At 48.0% G+C, this 21,240-nt stretch overlaps 1 pseudogene; it reads right to left on the bottom strand.

Moving 5' to 3' along the window:
• LOC132419107 (uncharacterized) overlaps window positions 1-21,240 on the bottom strand; it is a 49,648-nt pseudogene that overhangs the window by 5,539 nt on the left and 22,869 nt on the right.

The raw sequence follows: 21,240 nt of genomic DNA, 5'->3' as shown, positions 1-21,240 counted from the left end.
TCAACCCCGACACTAAATATCACCGTCATCGCTATTAGTGGACGCAGGCTCAGTGTATGCATGTAAACCTTTGTCAGATAAGTGCATACCGCGGTGCCATTATTTCTGGTGTTTCGAGACGCTGTTGCTGGGAGCTTCTTCACAGAAAAGCTGACATCACCACTCACATTACCCTGATCCTATCTGTTTTTCTACGAATGGACATTTAGGTCACATTTTTTCCATCGCTTCTCAAGCCAGCCGTGAGCAGTGACATCTGGGATGAGCTTGCCCACTGACTCACCGCCTGGGGTGATGACTCCCTTCCAGCTATGCAAAGTGCATTACAGACGCCTCATTTATTTTCCACCTTTCCACGTCGTTAGCATGTAGGGGACTGAAAGTCAAAGTACTGTCCGTCGGTAGATGCATGCATACCCAAAATGTGGTAGAGGCACACAACAGAATATTTCCCAGCCTTAAGAAGGAAGGAATTCCGACACACACTGCAACCTGGATGCACTTGAAGACATTATGCTAACTGAAATAAGTCAGTCACAAAAGATAAATACTGTGCGATTCCTCTCATATGAAGTACCTAGACTAGTCAAATTCTTGTCAAATTCACAGACAAAGTAGAATGGTGGTTGCCAGGGGCTGGGGGAGAGTTCGTATTGAGTGGGTACAGATTTCAGCTGGAGAAGATGAAACAGTTCTGAAGATGGATGGTGGTGATGGTTGCACAATAATGTGAAGGCACTTAATGCCACAGAACTATACGCTTAGGATGGTTAAAATGGGGACATTTAGGGGCTTCCCTGGTGGCGCAGGGGTTAAGAATCCGCCTGCCAATGCAGGGGAGACGGGTTCGAGCCCTGGCCCGGGAAGATCGCACATGGCGCGGAGCAACTAAGCCCGTGCGCCACAACTACTGAGCCTGCGCTCTAGAGCCCGCAAGTCACAGCTACTGAGCCCATGTGGCACAACTACTGAAGCCCGCACGCCTAGAGCCCATGCTCCGCAACAAGAGAAGCCACCGCAATGAGAAGTCCACGCACCGTAATGAAGAGTAGCCCCTGCTCGCCGCAACTAGAGAGAGCCCGTGTGCAGCAACGAAGACCCAACGCAGCCAAAAAAAAAAAAAAAAAAGTACTCAGACAAGTGTGTTTATGAAAAAAAAAGGCAAATTTTCTATATATTTTGCCACAATAAAAAAGTCAAAATACTGTCATGTGAGAAATTGATATTACAAACAGGCTATTTGATCAGGTCGAGAATTTCTATCCTAAAATTCCTCTTTTTTCATACTCCACTGTGCCTCTAGATTTAACATTCTGGTTTTAATGGTGGGGTGTCTTCTGTGGCCCATCTGTGGAATCTTTTCCCCAGTGTCTCGTACAAAGCAAGCTCCTCTCTTCTATTCGCTATTGTACATGTAACTTGCCTCTAAGGTGACAGGGTAACTTTCCTAAGCCTTCCTGGATGTTTCTCTCCTGAGTTTATTACCAACCACAAGTGGCTGTAATGAACATGTGATGAACAGGTAATTTTCTAGATGAACAGACCAACCCCCACCGTCTACTGATTTCTAAGGTGCGCTTTTCCATCCCTGGGAAGGCAGACAAGCCGAGTCTTCCCTCCCGCCCCCTCACCTGCTGGACCATCTTTCATCACCATGGGGCTCCTCTTGGACGTGATGTATCGAACTTTCTCCCGCCTGCAACAAAGAAGGCCTCGCGCCTGGAAGCAAAATCTATAGCAAAGCGCTGGACACCTACCATCCCCTTCTGGTGAACTGGGTCCGCAGGCCGGGTTACTGAGAAGCCGGGCCACGCCCGGGCTGCTCCCAATGTCAGCATCCACGGGGGGCTGCTCGCTGTACCCCCGGCGTTGCGGCAGCCGCGAGGGGCTCGGCCCTGAACCCCACGTCTGCACCGCGATAGCCACTGGATGATGTCATCAGGGTCCTCGGTGCTCTTGGGAGGATTTGCTCTCTCTCACACACACACATGCACACACACACATGCACACATACACATGCACACACACACACATGCGCACACAATTTACTTTTTCAGTCTTCTGCATTAATACATATACTGATTGTGACACAAATCATTTCAACTTTTGCTGTTTTAACTCCCTAAAAGGGTGAGTTTCAATTTTCTGGCAAACACAAATAATTAGCCAACATGGATGTGTGTGTGTCTGTGTTTGTGTGTCTGTGTGTGAGTGTGTCTGTCTCTGTGTATATGTGTGTGTCTGTGTGAGAGAGTGTGTGTGAGTGTGTGGGAATGTGTGTGAGTGTCTATGTGTGTGTGTGAGTGTGTGTGTGCGTATCTGCGTGTGAGTGGGAGTGTGTGTGTGTTACAGACGAGGAAGACTCACAGGACGCCCGGGGACCTGAGAGGAGAAGGCTCTTCTGCTTCAGGTCTCAAGGCTGGGTTCTTTCCCACCCGACTGTGAGGTCTGCGCGTCCCCCCTGCCGGGCCCGTAGGTCTCTGAGGCTGCGTCTCTAGATTGATGGGATGCCATTTCAATTATTTATGTTTCTACTTTCCTAGGCCAAGCCAATAACGACGGGAAGTTCTCTGGTTTATGTTCTGGCAAATGTCGACAAAGCAAAACAAAACACAGCAAAACTCCATTTCCGAGGCATCCAAAGAGGGGAAAGGGAAAGAGGTTTCAGAACACGGAACGCTCAGCCATCGGAGTTCCATCTAATGGTTATGCTTCACGAAGAAGTGAGGACACGTGCCTGCAGCCCAGGACAGGGTCGTGCGTGCCCAAGAGCAGAACAACGCACTCGGACTTGTGGCTGTGAGTCTGTGCAGCTGCGGCCAAGCCATCTTGGACCCTGAGGCAAAAGGAAAATTCAGCAAAGGTGATTCCATTTTTATTTAAAATTTCGATGGTTTGTTCGTCATGGATTCTTTTGCATTCATTATTTTTTAACATTTTTATTGAAGTATAATTGCTTTACAGTGTTGTGTTAGTTTCTGCTATATATCAAAGTGAATCAGCTATACGTATACATATATCCCCATATCCCCTCTCTCTTGCATCTCCCTCCCCCCATCCCTATCCCACCCCTCTAGGTGGTCACAGAGCACCGAGCTGATCTCCCTGTGCTACGCGGCTGCTTCCCACTAGCTATCTATTTTACATTTGGTAGTGTATATATGTCCATGCCTCTCTCTCACTTCGTCCCTGCTTACCCTTCCCCCTCCCCGTGTCCTCAAGTCCATTCTCTATGTCTGCGTCTTTATTGCTGTCCTGCCCCTAGGTTCATCAGAACCATTTTTTATTTTAGATTCCGTATGAATGTGTTAGCATAGGGTATTTGTTTTTCTCTTTCTGACTTACTTCACTCTGTATGACAGACTCTAGGTCCATCCACCTCACTACAAATAACTCAATTTCGTTTCTTTTTATGGCTGAGTAATATTCCATTGTATATATGTGTCACATCTTCTTTATCCATTCATCTGTTGATGGACACTTAGGTTGCTTCCATGTCCTGGCTATTATAAACAGAGCTGCAATGAATATTGTGGTACACGACTTTTTGAATTATGGTTTTCTCAGGGTATATGCCCAGGAGTGGGATTGCTGGGTCGTATGGTAGTTCTATTTTTATTTTTTTAAGGAACCTCCATACTGTTCTCCATAGTGGCTGTATCAATTTACATTTCCACCAACAGTGCAAGAGGGTTCCCTTTTCTCCACACTCTCTCTAGCATTTCCTGTTTGTAGACTTTTTCATGATGGCTATTCTGACCGGTGTGAGGTGATACCTCATTGTAGTTTTGATTTGCATTTCTCTAATGATTAGTGACGTTGAACATCTTTTAATGTGTTTGTTGGCAATCTGTATATCTTCTTTGAGAAAATGTCTATTTAGGTCTTCTGCCCATTTTTGGATTGGGTTGTGTTTTTTTTTTTTTTTTTTTGATATTGAGCTGCAGAGCTGCTTGTATATTTTGGAGATTAATCCTTTGTCAGTTGCTTTGTTTGTAAATTCCACGTCCTCCTAGTATGCCATCTTGACTCTGCCCCCTGCATTAATTTTTATTCTGATGATGTCTCATTAATTGGAGTTTTTTGGGGTCTCCTTAAAGTTTGCATCTGAGATGGTTGCCTCTCCCTCACCCTAGTCCGGCTTTGCGTTTGTGTACGATTCTCAGATGGCAACAAGCCTGGAAGCTTGGGTTACTACCAAGGTCCGGGTGGTGACGGGTAATGATGTGGTGGGATGGGTAATCCTTGTACCTGTACCAGCTTCATTTACCCAGCGCTTTGTCCCTGCTGGGCACTGCTGATGCCTCTTCTCGCCCTGGAAGCTCCAGGGGCAGGGACATTATCTGGTTTATTCACATTGTAGTCTCCAAAACAAGGACAGTCCCTAGAACCTTGTAGGTATCCAATGAATATTCGTTGAAACAACCCTATGAGGTTAGGGCTGTCATTATCCTTATTTTACAAGTGGGGAAACTAAGGTTTTGGAGGAATTCGCTAATGGCCCCAATTCATGCAGCCAGTGAGTGGTGAATCCTGCTCTGTCCCCTCTAAATCCTGTGCTGTCCCCAGGCCACCACTCTAATTCCTTCTATGGTCACATAAAGCTGGGGATTCTGCCCTTCGAAGTTTCCCACTGACCATAGTTGTTGATGGTCATTGCTTCTTGGAAAATCAAATAAAATACGTCTGTGATTGGATGCATTTGCGTATATGTTTGTCTGTTTAAGCCTCATGGAACATGGACATTTCAAACTCTCTGGTAGCTACCCATCCTCCCATTTTTTTTTTGAGAAATGTTTTCAAACCTGAGCTATTCAACCTGCCTGTTATTAGGGGCAAAATTGTTAAAAACACTTCGTGAGACACAGGTGTGCTACTGCTTCCCACCTGTTGGATGACCAGGAGCTTCTGACAGCAGCCATGGGGCAGACCCTCTGTTAATGTGCCTACCAGCAGCTTGGACTGTTGTAGGGTCTGGTCAAAATATTCTGAGTATGTTTACCCATAACATCAACCTAAAATAAAATACCAGGGCCAGCGGCCTTCCTTCTATATTTTTACTTATTCTGTAAAACAAGAAGACATAGAATTATAACTAGTGTATGCACTTATCTACAGCTGTCCTTTTACCCAGGAAGACTGACAATTGCCTTCACCTCAAGGGCAGAAGTGAGAGAGGAGCCCATAGCTCTCAGGACTGGCAAAGCCAGAGAGAAAGTTTTAAGAAATCCAGCTTCCGTCAACAGGAAGCATGAAGATCTAGAACAGGGACTGGCAAACTTTTCTGTAAAATTGTAAGTGGTTTAAGCTTTGCAGGCCATGTGGTCTCTGTTACAACCGCTCAACTCGCCAGGTGAAAGCAGCCATAAACAATAGGGAAAGAAGTGGGCATGGCTGTGTGCCAATAAAACTTTATTTACAAAAGCAGGCAGTGGGCCAGCTTTGGCCCACGAGATGGGCTGTGGTTTGCCAACTCTTGATCTGGAATGCTCTTTCCCTTAATGAGGTTATGTTACTTTATGTATTTCCAAACCAAATACGTGGACCAATAACAACCATGATGATGGTTGACATTTGTAAAACATTTATTATTGACCGAGAATATACGCAAACACCCTCTCTTGAGCCTGGAGAAACTAACATCCCTCCAGTGCCCTCCATCCCTTCTGACACCCCTCGTCAAGCCCACCCTCTCCCACTGCATGGCTACAGTGGGGTCCTGCTCAGGCATCCCTTGCCCCCGCCCTGTGCAGCTGGTTTCTACATAGAAGCCAGGGTGATCTTCTAAAAATGTAAATCAGATGCTATCACCCTCTTACTGAAAATCCTTTGTTGACTTGTCGCTGCTTTTCAGCTTAAAACCCAAGTCTGCCCTCTGACCCCCAGAACGCTGCAGGGCCTGGCCCAGCCCCCCTTCGCTCTCCCACTGCCTCTCCCTCCCTGGCTTCAAGCCACGCTAACCTTTGTCAAGTCCCCCTGGCTCCCGCCACCTCAGGCCTTGCCTCTTCCCGGGATTCCCCCCACCCCACCCCTCTTTCCTCTCGTTTGCTTCCACAGCGTCCTCCGCAAACACCGTCTCAAGAGAGCCTTTCCTGACCCCCAGATGAGGTCAGGACCTGCTGCTATCGGCTCTCCTGGCTCCCTGGAGTCGTCACGCATAGGGCGCGTTTCCCCTGATAAATTAGTGCTCATTCACGCGTGGGATGCTTGACTCCTTGAGACCAGAAGCTCCATGAAGGCCATGACAACACTGCCTTATTCACACCATGGCCCCAGCACCCAGCAAGGGGCCCAGCACAGAGTGGGGACTCCGGAAACACTCCATTAAAGACACACGGAAACAAATCCAGGCACGGGGTGCCCATGGAATCAGCTCCGCCCCCCGGGCACCATCGTTAGGTGAGGTTAACAGAAAAAAGGAAGGAAGTGAGGGTGACTGGGACCTTGAGAGTCATTCAGCCCAGAGACAGGTGGGCAAAGGGTGACAGCTGTGCGCAGAACGGAAGAGGACAAATAGAAAGCCCAGGCCCGGGGCCAAGCAGGACAGCTCTGGGGACGAACAGAGCGGGCAGCCGGCTCGGGACCAGGAAGCAGGCACACGTTTCACCGAGGGCCAGTTCAAAGATTTCTTCTTACTGTTTCCTGACTCAGCAAGTCAAGATCAAAAGTCTACTGCTCGGGCTTCCCTGGTGGCGCAGTGGTTGAGAGTCCGCCTGCCGATGCAGGGGACGCGGGTTCGTGCCCCGGTCCGGCAGGATCCCACATGCCGCGGAGCGGCTGGGCCCGTGAGCCATGGCCGCTGAGCCTGCGCGTCCGGAGCCTGTGCTCCGCAACGGGAGAGGCTGCAACAGTGAGAGGCCCGTGTACCACAAAAAAAAAAAAAAAAAAAAAAAAAAGGCTACTGCTCAACTCCCTGTCACCCCTGGTATGTGATGTACCAAAGGCCACTTATGATTTTTTGCCCTTTGCATCAACATTCTTAAATAACCTTGGACAGCCTAACAATCGAATACAAACCTAGAGTTGCGGTTCTGACAAGCTTATTGTGCACAGAATATTGAAGCTTAGAAACTTGAGGTTTCTTTCTCTGTCATTTGGAGGCATCGTGGTGCAGGGTTGCTGGTATGAGGCCTGAAGGCTGACTGCCAGCAAATGGGTCCCAGCTCCACGGCCTGTAGCTGTTGACCTCGGAAAGCTACTTAACCACACTGTCTCCATCTGAACAATGGGGACAATTAGAGTGCTTGCCTCAAAGAGCAGTTGTGTGGATTAAACGGCTGATCCAAGTGAAGAGTGACATGGGCCTAGCCCATTGTAGGCTCTCAGTAAATAGAATCACTACTTCTTTTCGTTTTTACTTTATATTGGAGTATCAATATTTTATACTGATTAACAATGTTGTGTTAGTTCCAGGTGTACAGCCAAGTGATTCAGTTCCACATATACCTGTATCTATTCTTTTTGAAATTCTTTTCCCATTTAGGTTATTACAGAATACTGAGCAGAGTTCCCTGTGCTATACAGCAGGTCCTTGTTGGTTATGTGTTTTAAATATAGCCGTGTGTACATGTCAATGCCAAACTCCCAATCTATCCTTCCCACCCCTACCTGCCTCCAGAATCACTATTATGACATCGGATCCAAGCTGTACGGCCCATCCTGGCCCAAGGAGATGGGAGTGAGGTAGAGGCCATATCAGGAGCTGAAATTTCTTCCCTCTTTTGGGTGTGAGGTGGTCCTTGGGACCCTGGTGGGGAATGTGTCTCCTGGCCCACCCTGGTTCTAGGACCATGACCACACGGGGCTAGGGAAGTGGGCTTTGGTGAAAAACGGGTACAACCTTTCTTCCTGCCTTTGAACTGTCAGCTTCCACAGGCAGAAGAAACCACCCCCCAGGGCAGAATCACGGGCTTCCTTTTAGGCTCCAAGGGACACTTAACAAAGCCTCAGGGGTGGAGGGCTGTTTCTTTGATCTCTGTCCCACCCATTCTTCTTAAAATCATATACCCAGGACCTCCCGCCAATTTCTGATCTTTTGTTCCGAGTCAATTCATGAACGTTCATAAATTGCTTTGAAGATGAAAGTACCACTTCAGTGCACCGCGATACCATTATTATTTTAACAAGTGGAGTCTGCACATGTCTCCTTGACATATAAGCTGTTCAAATATTGGTCTTGTTTTTCAGTTCAGCTGCGTGGGAAAAGAACTTGCATCATCTCTTGTGTATACTCCCACATCTACCGCTATGTGGAGTGAGCACTGTTTTCATAAAAATATTTGCCTTTTCTCCAACAAAAGAAATTGATGCTTCTCTTGGGGATACCTCTCCCTTAGCCAAAACTCCAGTAATTATTTTCAGAGATGTGTATTTTTTTAAATGTCTAATTTATTGCAATGCTTACAAATGCCAATAAAATGTACTCTAATATTCACAAGGCCAACAAAGTTCAGTGCACGCTGAAAAAAGTTTGGTGCACACTGAGAAGAAATACATATACGAACATAATAATGGATTCATAAATGAACACAAGGATGGATTCCGCTTGGAATTGAGGAAGAGAATAAAGCATTTTGTTCTCTAGATCCACTCTAAATGGCTATTCTCTACCCAGGCTCCAAAGAGCCTTTTCAGAGAATTTCTCTGGAAGCATATCTGACTATATCATGGCGCATTGCTTTGGCCACCTTTGCTAACTCCGCCGCAAGTCTCACCAACATCTAATGCTTCCATTTGCTCAGCCTCACTGGCAGATCACCTTTCAGGCACTAGAATTGACCTGTGTGCTGACAGCTGGGACCAGGCAGAGAAGGCTGTTGGAGGGGGTTGAAGAGAGGCCACTGGATGGGGCTTAGAAGCACAGAGTCATTACACAAACGCCCAGCCTTGCAACTGGTACCTGGGAGCATCCCTCACACCTGCCACAGGCTACAGGCTTCACCATCTGGTTTCCACTCCACGTCTGAGCATGACATTCTGTGGCCTGGTTTCTCCTCTCAGCCGTGATGGAGGGAGTACACGGTGTGGTCCATCAACCAAGCTTCAGGGACTTACGCTCCACGGAGGAAACGGGCCTGTCCTGTGAGAAGTCAGCGCCTTCCCAGCGGCCAGGGCTTCTCCTGTCCTGGGCTGAAATCCTAGGGGTTCTGGCTGGAATCATCTTCCTGATTCCTGCTTCTTTTAAAGGTTTCCTCAGAAGTCAGTCTGGCTTTCCACAGACCTGGCTCTCTGCGGTTAGCCAGGGGGCCTAACCTGTCTCTCTCAACTGCCCTTGAACCCCAGAAACCCCATTGACCACTAACCCCACCGCAGCCCCCCCCCCCTCGAGTCCCCAAGCCCCACTGCCTGCCCCCTCTCTGGGATCTGCCCACTGCCTTGTGGCATCTTTGATGTTGTTTGGTCGGTATTGTAATTAAACTTTCCACCAGTGCCTTGTTTTCTTGGGAAGGAGCAATCTGGTTAGATCCAGCCCTTGGAACTCCTATCCCAGGATGTCTGCCCAGGACGGCCACCCGCTCCAAGCCATCCAGTGCCCCGCTGGGCTCGGTTTCTCTGCCATATGGCAGACCAGACGCATCCTGGAAGAGTTTCCCACCCCTAGGAGGCAAGAATATGTTCCAGAACCCTCCCTCCCATACCCTGTCGGGGAGATCGGCTCTACTCATAGCAAAATAAACGAAAGCACTCAAAGGTCTTTATCTCTTGCAAGAGCAAGGAGTTCCTCCTGGCTGTCACAAGGGTGTCCCCCTCCTGCCTCGCCCCCCTCATGTGCAATGCGGGCAGAAAGCTAGAGCCCTTAATTCAGGACGTGGGCGCTTATGGAGCACTTGTGGGGCACTTGTTGCAGAAAGTGTTTCCCCAGACTTAGTGGCTTACCACACACGTATATGATCTCACGGTGTCTGTGGGTCAGGAGTCCCCGTGTGGCTTAGCTAGGTCCTCTGCTCGGGGCTGCACTCAGGTGTCTTCTGGAGCTGGGTTCTCAGCGGAGGCTCAGCTGGGGAAGGATCCACTTCCAAGCTCCTGAGGGTTTTGGCAGGTTCGGTTCCTTGCGGGTGGTTGGATTGGGGGCCTCAGAGCCCGGCTGGCTGTCGCCTGCAGGCTGCCCTGTGTTCCCTGCCACGTGGGCCTCATTAAAGCCAGTGAGGGAGGGGGTCTTCTGGGAAGATGGAAGTTGCAAGCTTATGTAACAAAACTGACATGCCAAACCCTTCCCATATTTCACAGGTTAGGAGTAAGTCACAGGTCCCAGCCACATTCAGGGAGGGGATTACGCAGTGTGTGGACACCAGGAAGTGGCGTAAGTGGAGGCCACCCTAGGGTCTATCTGCCGTACTGGGTACCAAAGGAAGGGACAGTTAGGAATACTGGCATCAGCAAGGTGTCTTTTAATGAAGGCACTGCGACACCCCAACCATCTCATCAAAGATACTTTTCCAAAAATGTTTACCTCTTATATTTAATAATTATTTTAATCGAAGCTTATTACAATGTATTTGTTTTGATCACATGTAGATTAATGTTAAAATGATAACTAAATCCAGAAGAAATAATTTTTTAATTTCCACTTTTGTTCATATTTCTGTAACAAAGAAGTATAGTGGGCAATCAATGAAAGATTTTCTTTCTTTTTTTAAATAAATTTATTTATTTATTTATTTTTGGCTGCGTTGGGTCTTCGTTGCTGCACGCGAGCTTTCTCTAGCTGCGGCGAGCGGGGGCTACTCTTCGTTGCAATGCGTGGGCTTCTCAATGCAGTGGCTTCTCTTGTTGCGGAGCACGGGCTCTAGGCGCACAGGCTTCAGTAGTTGTGGCTCACGGGCTCTAGGGCACAGGCTCAGTAGTTGTGGTGCACGGGCTTAGTTGCTCCGTGGCATGTGGGATCTCCCTGGACCAGGGCTCAAACCCGTGTCCCCTGTATCGGCAGGCGGATTTTTAACCACTGTGCCACCAGGGAATTCCCTGAAAGATTTTTCAATCATAAAAATATTTTCTCTTGGAATAAGATCCTGTATGGAAGAGGAATGGAAATACAATTTAAAGATAATAAATTTCCAACACCTAGAGAAGAGAATTTGGTATGTTTTTTAAATGCATGATAGTAGACATAAAATCACTATAGCTTTTCCCTTTCATTAGATATATTTTAAAGAGTGATGAACTGTTTTATTTTAAAATGCCAACATTTGCATTCTGCTGGAAATTCTACTTTTTTTTTTTTTTTTTTTTGCAGTACATGGGCCTCTCACTGTTGTGGCCTCTCCCGTTGCGGAGCACAGGCTCCGGACGCACAGGCTCAGCAGCCATGGCTCATGGGCCCAGCCGCTCCGCGGCATGTGAAATCTTCCCGGACCGGGGCACGAACCCGCGTCCCCTGCATCGGCAAGCGGACTCTCAACCACTGCGCCACCAGGGAAGCCCTCGCACCTTTTATGTGAACTTCAGTGGTACCGTCAAGGCCAAGGCAATTTAGTTTAGGTTAACCAGGATTTGTTTCAGTTGGTAAGAGAAACATCTTGCAACAGGTTTTTTCAATTCTCTTTAAAAATGGTGGCATTCCTTTACTTTTCGCCTTTTGGAAGCAGCAGTTGCATATATGGAATAGCAGATTAAGTCTAAAAATGTGGGCCCTACTCAACTTTATTTTTCTGCATATGATTATGATAAAGGATCACGACACCCTTCACATTTCCAAGGAAAACCCAATTGAAAGTGTGTCCTCGCCAAACTCCATAAAACAGCAGAGTAAACCAGCAGAGCGTTGCCTCACCCCAATAAAGCTGCAGGTTTCATCACATGCACCAACAAATCTACACGGCTAGTTTCTGCGCTCCTCTTTTCCAGAATTTTACACCTATTGTACCAAACGGCATTTTAAACACGGACATATCAACTCCCTAACAAAGCAAAAACAAAGGCATTTCCCTTATTAGAAACAAGATACCCCATCACTTAAGGTCTTCAAACATTATTGCACTTTCAGAACCTGACAATGCATTCAGTGAAACAGTCCGCAGACAACTAGTTTTAACAGACAGATTAGACACGGATGTCCTGAACTGTTTATTAGGTAAGGATTTTACAAGCGTTACTCGTGTTAGTGGTAGCGGTGGAGCTGGAGAGCACTGTGCCTTCTCCAGGCTGCGCGGCGAGAACCACCGGTCGTGCGGAGGACCCTGTGGCCTCCCCTGCCTGCAGGCGCCGCCCTGTGCTTGTGGACTGGCGTGGTGATCCACTGGGTGTCAGGGTTTCTTCTCTTAGCTTTATGGAATGGATCAATGAGGACAACCTCCAAAGATCCGTACGTAGAATCTTCACCAACCCAGTAAGGCTTCAGGACCCTCCGGGCCCCAGAGCGGCGCCCAGCTAGCTCCTCGGCGGCAGAGGGGAGGCTTCGAGCGAACCTGAGCGGGTGGACGCCATGGTGGACAGGCGTGCCGTAGGTGGCGCCATGGTGGACAGGCATGCCGTAGGTGACGCCATGGTGGACAGGCACACTTAGGGACCGGGCGTTTGCGGCCACCGCGCCACACGCCAGCCGATGCATGACATAGCCTTGCTTGGCCTCGCAGCCCAGCCGCGTCTTGTCGGGCCGGCGGGGCGCGGGGCGGCACAGCGCTGAGAGCTGGGGTGCTGCCCGCGGCGTCCCCTGAGCAGAAGCGCATCGCGTCCGACGGCTGCTTCGGCCCCAGCTCCCGGGTGTACGCGCAGGTGCCCATCGCGGCTCACCGGACGGCCGCCGCCAGACGGCAAGGGAGCCCCCAGCTTTCTGATCTCCTTCTGCTGTTTGGGGTGCAGGCCGAGGTGGGCGCTGATAAATTCAACAACAACTGAATATAAATATATGTATATATTTACATATACACACCACACCCCACTGAATATAACATACGCCCATTTATTAAAATATACATTTCTACGTTTATATTTAGAAATTATTTATATTATTTGTATTCTAATTTATTATGATTAAGTATATAATTATTATGTTTTATTACTATAATTTAATTTAGTATAAGTATGCTTTATTATGATTATAACGTTTTATTATTTATTGTTACAATTATAAATTTATAAATATATTAAAAATAATTATTATATTAAAGACAAGTGTTTGGCTGTCCCCTCTAGAAATATTTATTATAATCTTGATGACCCTGAAAGGAATCGTGACAGATTGTCTACAGTTACCTGGTTTTTCAGGAATTTGGTGGCTGCTGACACACAGCAGTGTGTGGTGTAATGTGAGGCCGGGGCTGGATGGCCTGCCCATGCCCTGCTTGTGTTTTAAATAAAGTGGACAAAGGTTTGTAAGAAAGGAATCTGGAGGCTCTGGTTTCTCCTTGGACACCACAGCTCGTTCCCAGGATCCCAGTAAAGCAAAGAGACAAGGAGGCCCGAGGGACAGAGCCCAGGCCCTAGGCTGCCCGCTGCCCCTCCAGCTGCACCCTGTTTGTCACCTGCGAGCGGCCACAGCTGCTGGTCCAGGACTTGTCCATACGCACCAAGGGCAGGGGACGCAGCCTTGGTCTGGACTGAGCTCTGATCTGCTCCCAGCACACGGAGTCACAGCCCGATTAATACCCCGTTTACACCAAGGGCTATGGAAGGCACGTGTTTGTCCCTGCGTGGCAAACTGCAACTTCGGGGATCAGAAAATCCCAGCCAGTTCTAATCCATCCATATCTTACGTGCTCATCCTTTCACTATGCCGAGTGGTTGGCGGTCAAGTTCCTTTGTACTCATCACCTTTCAATATATTCATCTGCCGGTAGTCCTTGGTAAAGGATGGTGTCAGGCCCACGTTTCCAAGAGAAAGAAGGTAAAGAAAAGGAAATCACGTTATATACCAACCAAATGCTGGCAAAAATTTCAGGGTATGAACCTAAGAGGATAGAGGTCTCTTCTCCAGAAGACAAACCAACAAAATCCACAGAACCTTGCTTTACTTATCTCTACAATGGGGAGATACTCCCTAACCCCTCAGGGATGAAATCTGTAACAATTTCATAGCTCGGGGATGAATTAGACAGAAATTTGGAAGGTGCAGAGAGTTTAGATGTTGTGTTAAGATGTAGTGAAATGGTACCATTAAAATCAATCTTGCACAGAGCTTTCAAGAATCTTGTGCTATGGTGACGCTATTTTGCCTTAAAAGTGGGTAACAGCTTCTCTCAAATTCTCAAATTCTTCTCCCACTCCCAACTACTCTATGCCCCTCATCCTTGCTCCATATCTGGGAGAATAATTCTGGGAGTTTATCCACCAAAAACATGTTTAAATTCCTTCTTTCCCTCCACTCAGCCTCCCACATGTGTGTAGCACTACCTCCTACCACAGTGAATCTAATTTTTGATTCTTCTGTCAACTAAAAACAAAACAAAACAAAATGCACAACCTAAGAGTTGAGAATTATGTTTTGTTTGGGGACCTTACTGAGAACTATAGCCCAGGAAAGCAGCCTCTCAGATCACTCCGAGGGACTGTTCCAAAGAGCTCAGGGAGGAATCAGGTTATATAGGAGTTTTTGCTGGGGGAAAAAAATGTAGTTGAACATCAAAAGATCACTGCTAATCATAAAAAGGTAGACATCTTCAGTTAAGGATTTTAGTGCTTTTCTGTGTATGGGAAGATGCAAGAGTCTGGGCTCATTGAAGTCATTCCTTTGATAAGCATCTTAGCTCTCTAGGGCCAGTATCTTGTTTTTCTCCATCCTGAGTTCCCCTCAGGGCGTACCATCAGGGGGGCTGCCATGGCTGATGGCTTGATGGCCTGAACACCCTTTCTTTACTGAAATGGCAGGTGACATGCTTTGTACACACTTCCTAAAAGGGTCCTGGTCTCTGTAAAAATGGGGGAGAACATTGCTGGCCGCCACAACTGGCCAGGATTTCTGCATGTTACATGATGCCTCTCTTCCTGGCCTTTCTTTCATGGGGTTAAGGTGACCTTCTAGGCACTCTCTCCTTTCCCTGACAAAGTCACAGAGTCCCATGGACCTCCATTGGGCAAAGGCATGGACTGTATTTGGACTGAGTAGTTTTCATCTAGGGGGTATTGGCGGGGTTATAAGAGTTCGTCCCATTGTGTTACGGGCAGGTCCCAACCACGAGGAGAGTGGAACACCAAACCCCAAAAGGGATTTTGGTTTAGCTCAGCTGCTCTGATTAATTGGGAAGGTCTGGTGACCGAAATTTCACAAGAAAAGGAAACCACGTATCATGTTGAATGTATCGTCTTGGGCACAGTTATCTTAAACTGAACATAAACTGGTACCTCTGCCAAGCTTCTCTGTACAACCACAACGTTTCATGGGAAGAAACAAAAGTACATTTTTTGAGTGGGGCATCGCCCTCATAGTATGGTTTCTAATAAAGGTCAAAGGTCTGGGAGAGATTTTGGTGAAATCAGCTAAAGTGCTTTGCTTGGCTTGAACCCAGAGCTAACTGAGGTTTCAGGTTTCATGAAGACATTTGCCCAGCAACAGGGTTGATAACGTGTCATTTAGTATCTGGTCTTCATAGCCGAGACCTCTTCACTATGGCTGTGGCTTGAAAATGCTCTAAAAACCACAGGAAACATTTTCCCAATGAATCATAAACCTTCTGGGAAGTCAGAGGATTCAGTCAGATGTACCTCCATTCTTCCTGGGGCCACTTGGACAATTCAGATAACAGCGCGGAGACCACAGCCCACGTTTTTTCAGATCTAAAGATGAACTTGTTATCTGAATGGGATTGAGGCAGGGAGTGAATTTCTGTGAAGGTACATGAAAAGGGGGCTGACTGCCGCTAACACACCTAGGACGCATTTTCTAAGTGATTTTTCCTAAATTTGATGATCCCGTGTCCAAATCCTACTCAGTTAAGAAACGTCCAAATTCCTTTGCCCCACGGTGCCTGGATTCGTTCCACAAGTGCCAAAGGAAGAGTTCATTAGCCCAAGAGTACTTCTCAGACTGAGAACCTGAACAGCCAGGGGCGAAGCATTGTAACACTGCGACTGGAAGGCCCATTCTTGAAGCCACATTGTGGCCGGTGGAATTGTGTTCCTCACACCTCATCAAAGCCAGACCCACCCTAGCGTCCATCCAGACACAGCCTGGTGTTCACAGAGCCTAACTGGGCTGGTTTCCTTCGGCTCAACCCAAGAAACCTAAACAGTAGTTCTGTACTTAGAATTTCCCATGCGGGAAAAGCTACCGTCTTCCAACTTGAGAGAAATCAGTGCACGGGAACCACGCTAGTGATAGTGCGGGGTAACAGCTGGACTCGTTCACCTTGCTGCTACGGCAGAACGAACTATCAGGCATGTTCAGAATATGAGCACAATTGGAGGACTAAGTATCCTTTCTCTTTTTTTTAATTTTTAAATTTTACTTTATTTATTTTTATTGAGGTCTAATTGACATATAACATTATGAGTTTCAGGTGTATCGCATAATGTTTTGATATTTGTGTGTATTGTGAAATCATCACAATAAATCTACTTAGCATCTCTCTTCACGTAGAGTTTACAAATCTTTTTTTTTCTTGTGTTGAGAGCTTTTAAGAACTACTTAGCAACTTCCAAATATACCAGACAGTATGATTAACCACAGTCATCGCGCCATATGTCGCATCCCCCTTTTGACCCCCCATCACCCATTTTGCTTCCCAGCACCCCACGTCCCTTGTCTCTGGCAACCACCAATTTGTTCTCTGTATCTGTGAGCTGTTTTCTGTTTATTATTATCATTATTATTATTATTATTATTTTTGAGTCCACATGTAAGTGAGACCATATGGTATTTGTCTTTCTCTGTCTGACTTATTTCACTTAGCAAAATGCCCTAAAGGGCCATCCGTGTGGCAAATGGCAAGATTTCCTTCTTTCCCGTGGCTGAATAAGATTTCATTGCATATATATACGCAACCTTTTCTAGCATTCATTTGTTCATTGATGGACCCTTAAGACCTTTCTTAAGCTCAGGCATTTTATGTTGCAGCTGTTGTTGATGGCAGAGCTGCGTGGCTTGTGGGATCTCAGTTCCCCGACCAGGGACTGAACCTGGGCCCTTGGCAATGAAAGTGCTGAGTCCTAAGCACGGGACCACCAGGGAATTCCCAAGCCGAGGCATTTTTGAAAATAGCTCTGTATGTAGCCAGAAACACTAAAAGAAAAGTGATTCTTCTCCATATGCCCAATGAGGTGGATTTTATTATAACTGTGCCTCCAGGCCGAGGCTGGGGCATTCAGATGAGCGCCTGGACAGCTAGGAAAGCTTTCTTGCAAGAGATTTGAGGGGGAACTAACAATATGTAGGTCTTTCAGATAGACCATCAAACAAAAGGACGTACAATGTACAATAAGTATTAAAATAAGCCAAAGGGAAACTACAGAGAAAAAGGCTGGCAGGAGAAAGATAACACACTAAAGACATCACATGGCCCCGTACGTGTTTGTTAGGGCGATGCAGCAACTAACCATGCTCACTGCAAAGAGGAACCTGCAATGCGTTCCTGTAAGAAGCCAGAAGGAGGAGAGCTCAGCAGTGCAGGAAAAGCATGATGATTTGAGAAACCCTGGGGGCTTTGAAGGGGAGAGCCGTCATCCCCATTTGCCTAGGACTAAGGGGCTTCCCACGATAAGAACTTTGGGCAACTTGGGCAAATATGTGAAAAATTCATATGGGTTAGACCCATCCCACCATGACAGGAAGCATTCTGGCTAACCCGAACCCTAACCCGAACCCTAACCCTAACCCTAGGCCTAACACAAACCTAACCCTACCCCTAGCCCTAATCCTACCCTAGCCCTAATCCTACCCTAGCCCTAACCCTAACCCTAACCCTTACCCTAACTCTAGCCCTAACCCTAACCCTAACCCGTACCCTAGCCCTAACCCTAACCCTAGCCCTAGCCCTAGCCCTAACCCTAATCCTACCCTAGCCCTAACCAGGACCACCTCTGGACCTCACGTTTATTCTCAGACCCACAGCCGCAGGTGAGGGCAGTTCCCACAGGCTCTGACCTTGGCATCCCGGCAAGCTGCTGGCCCGTGTTCGTGAAACACAGTCAAAACCAGAGGGGGCAGGAGCCCACAGGGACGGCAGAGGGACAGGAGGATGCTTTCCGGGGAACCTCAGCCGCGGCTGCAGCCTGACTTTGCTCAGGCTGAAGCTGCGTGAGGAAATGAGGGCAAACTGTCCATCAGGAACCTCGTGACACCAGGGCTCAGGTCACCTCCCTCAAACAGGCCCAGGGAAGCGTGCTGTCCCTCCAGGGCGGGGGTGACGGGACAACGGCTGGTGTCTCCTCTGCAGGGCAGGAGCCAGGCTTCTGTCAGGCCAGCCTGCCTTGCCTCCATCAGCCTTGGACTTTCCTGGTTCACTCACAGGGAAGTTCCTCAGACTCATGGCATCCGTGACAGCTGCGGGTGTGGGACCCCAGACTCAGTAAGGCGGCTTCATGGTAGCCTTTTACCTGGTGTTGTAGGTAACAGCGAGCTGCTCCCCATAGAAGACACTCACCTCTTTCACAACCTGTGCTCCGACATAGCTACCCTGTGCTGGAACATTCTGTCCTGTGCCAGCAGACTCCTTCAGCCCAGCATGGTGACTTTTGCTCAACAGAGGGACTTCTGCTGCCCTATTCTAGGAATACGACGTAACTCTACCCCCTCCTACAGCGTCACCCTCCTTGGAAGGTTGACGGTCACCAAGGCTTCTCAGGCAAACGAGTGTTGCCTCTGAGTTTGCCCCAGCTTTCGTGGTGTTAGCACAGAAAGACGTTTCTATTTCTGACCCTTGGCGGGGCTCCCCAGTCTTCCTTCCCCCATATTGCTAAGGGGGCTGAAAGGTCAGACTCCACTTTGACTTGTCCATTTTTTATTGCATCTATCCATCTAAGATAATTTTCTGGGCATCCTTGGAGAAGGTGAAAGACTTCACAACACTGCGTTGCTTCAGCGGTCACGTTTTTAAAAGACTGGGGCGCATCTCTTTTAAAAACAGTCTTTGGGCCTTTTTTATATACAAGCTCTTTATTTTTTTGAAGTATAGTTAGTTTACAATATATAAGCCTTTAAAAACAAAAATGTCGACTTATAGCTGTCTCAAAATAAACCACTTGCCGAATTAAGAAATATATATTTGGGGGTTGTCTTCAAATGTCTGACGGTGTCCCAATCAACATTTCCATGCATATTTCTGAATAAGTAAGGGCTTTCATCTGAATATTTCTACAATGGGCCCTGGACACAGGAGCTATTCACCATTTATTAGAAGAAGACAGATGGTCACAGTGACTGTGATCGGGGCTATGACAGACCCAGAGCAGGGCACAGTCCTGGCTGAGGGCAGACGGGTACAGGGAGGGAGGTTTCTCAGAAAATGGAGGCTGGAAACCATCTCGGAGGACGAGTGAAACTGACTATGTGGACCACATGAGACCGGTGATTTGCGCTTCAGATGACAGGACGGAAGATTGCAAAGATAAAGCAAGGCCAGATCTCAGAGGGCCCCGTGTGCCAGGTCAAGGAACTTAGGCTTTATCCCGTGCACTTTCTGATTTGTTGTAAAGGATTTCAAACAGGAAAGTAACATGATCGAATTTGCACCTGGAGTCTCTTAAAGAAAGGGGTGGTAGAGAAGAGTCTAGAGGCAAAACACCCAGCTAAGAGCCTTGGCGATGGTCCAGAGGAGAGGTGAGGAGGGCTGGAAGTGAGGGGGAGTCACGGGGAGTGGTAGAGGGAACGCAGTCAAATCCCCTCTACTTCGGAGGTGAAGCTAACAGGATTTCATGAGTATCGGATACTGGAGGTAACAAGGCAGGGACATCAAGAAGAACGTCCTTCTAGAGAAGGCAGCCTATCCTGAAGCTTGCGTCAGACTCTGTCAGGCAGTAACTCCTGGGAGAAGATTTATCTTCTCCTAAGAAAGATTTACTTTCTTGCTGTGTGTCTGGAGGGTGTGAGGAGGGCTCTGCTGAGGCGGTGGAGGGGGGCTGACAGGTAGGTGAGGGCGGGGCTGGGAGCACGGGGCTCGCGCGTCCAGACTGAAATACCGCTGGGGTCCTTTGCACATGGGATGAAGAAGTGGGCCTGTGGAGGTTCAGGACATACTCACGTTCAGGGCTTCCCTGGGGGCACAGTGGTTGAGAATCTGCCTGCCAACGCAGGGGACACGGGTTTGAGCCCTGGTCCGGGAAGATCCCAAGGCCACGGAGCAACTAAGCCCGTGCGCCACAGCTACTGAGCCTGCACTCTAGAGCCCGTGAACCACAAGTACTGAGCCCGAGAGCCACAACTACTGAAGTCTGCGCTCTAGAGCCCGCATGCCATAACTACTGAGCCCACGTGCCACAATTACTGAAGCCCACGCACCTAGAGCCCATGCTCTGCAACAAGAGAAGCCACCGCAATGAGAAGCCCACGCACCGCAACGAAGAGTAGCCCCCGATCGCCACAACTAGAGAAAGCCCGTGCACAGCAACGAAGACCCAATGCAGGCAAAAATAAATAAGTAAATTTATTTAAAAAAAAAAAAAGAACATACTCAGGTTCAAACCAAAACCAAGATAATCCCGGGCTGCCTCTCCACCCAGCTTTGACCAGGAAAGACGCTGGACAAGAAAACTATACTAGCGTCACTCCAGAAAATTCTGTCCCGTCCCAGTGGGTTTCCTTCCAAAGAGCAAAGTGAGGACGTGCGATCTAACAAATCCAGGGATGGGAGGGGCACGCGGAAGTGTGCTGGTCACAGCCGGGGTCACCAAGGCCATGTCGCCAACCAACCTGAATGCAAGGAGAGTGGTTTTCCTGGGAACATCAACAACCCTGCCTCACTGGAAAACTTGCTTCATGGAAATGGTTTCATAATAGCCTGCTGTGCAGCTTGGGCGACTTGGCAGGAAAGGAATCTCCAGCTGTGTGTCGACTGTTTGCCTGCACGCTGGGCCAGAAACCCTCCTTCTCTGTTTTCACTACTTCTTTTACAGATTCGCCACTATAGTGGAAGCCCTCTTTACCAGGCTCCCCCTAAAACTGCTAGATATCCCCTAATCTCCCTTTTTCAGGAAAACACACCGACTAAAGCTCTGAGCGTGCAGGACGGTTTGCCTGGGGGCTTCTCAGGCTAACTCCTGAGAAGTGGCCCAGGTAGGCGGATCCAGGAAGGAGAGGCCGTCCACGTACCAGGGGACCAGAGAGACAGCACAAGCTGGAGCCCCACGCGTAGGAGCCAATTAAACACAGCAAAC

This window comes from Delphinus delphis, chromosome 2 (assembly GCF_949987515.2).
Source record: "Delphinus delphis chromosome 2, mDelDel1.2, whole genome shotgun sequence".
Lineage (NCBI taxonomy): Eukaryota > Metazoa > Chordata > Mammalia > Artiodactyla > Delphinidae > Delphinus > Delphinus delphis.
Note: the sequence above shows the minus strand (reverse complement) of the source record. Positions and strands in the feature narration are given on the sequence as shown.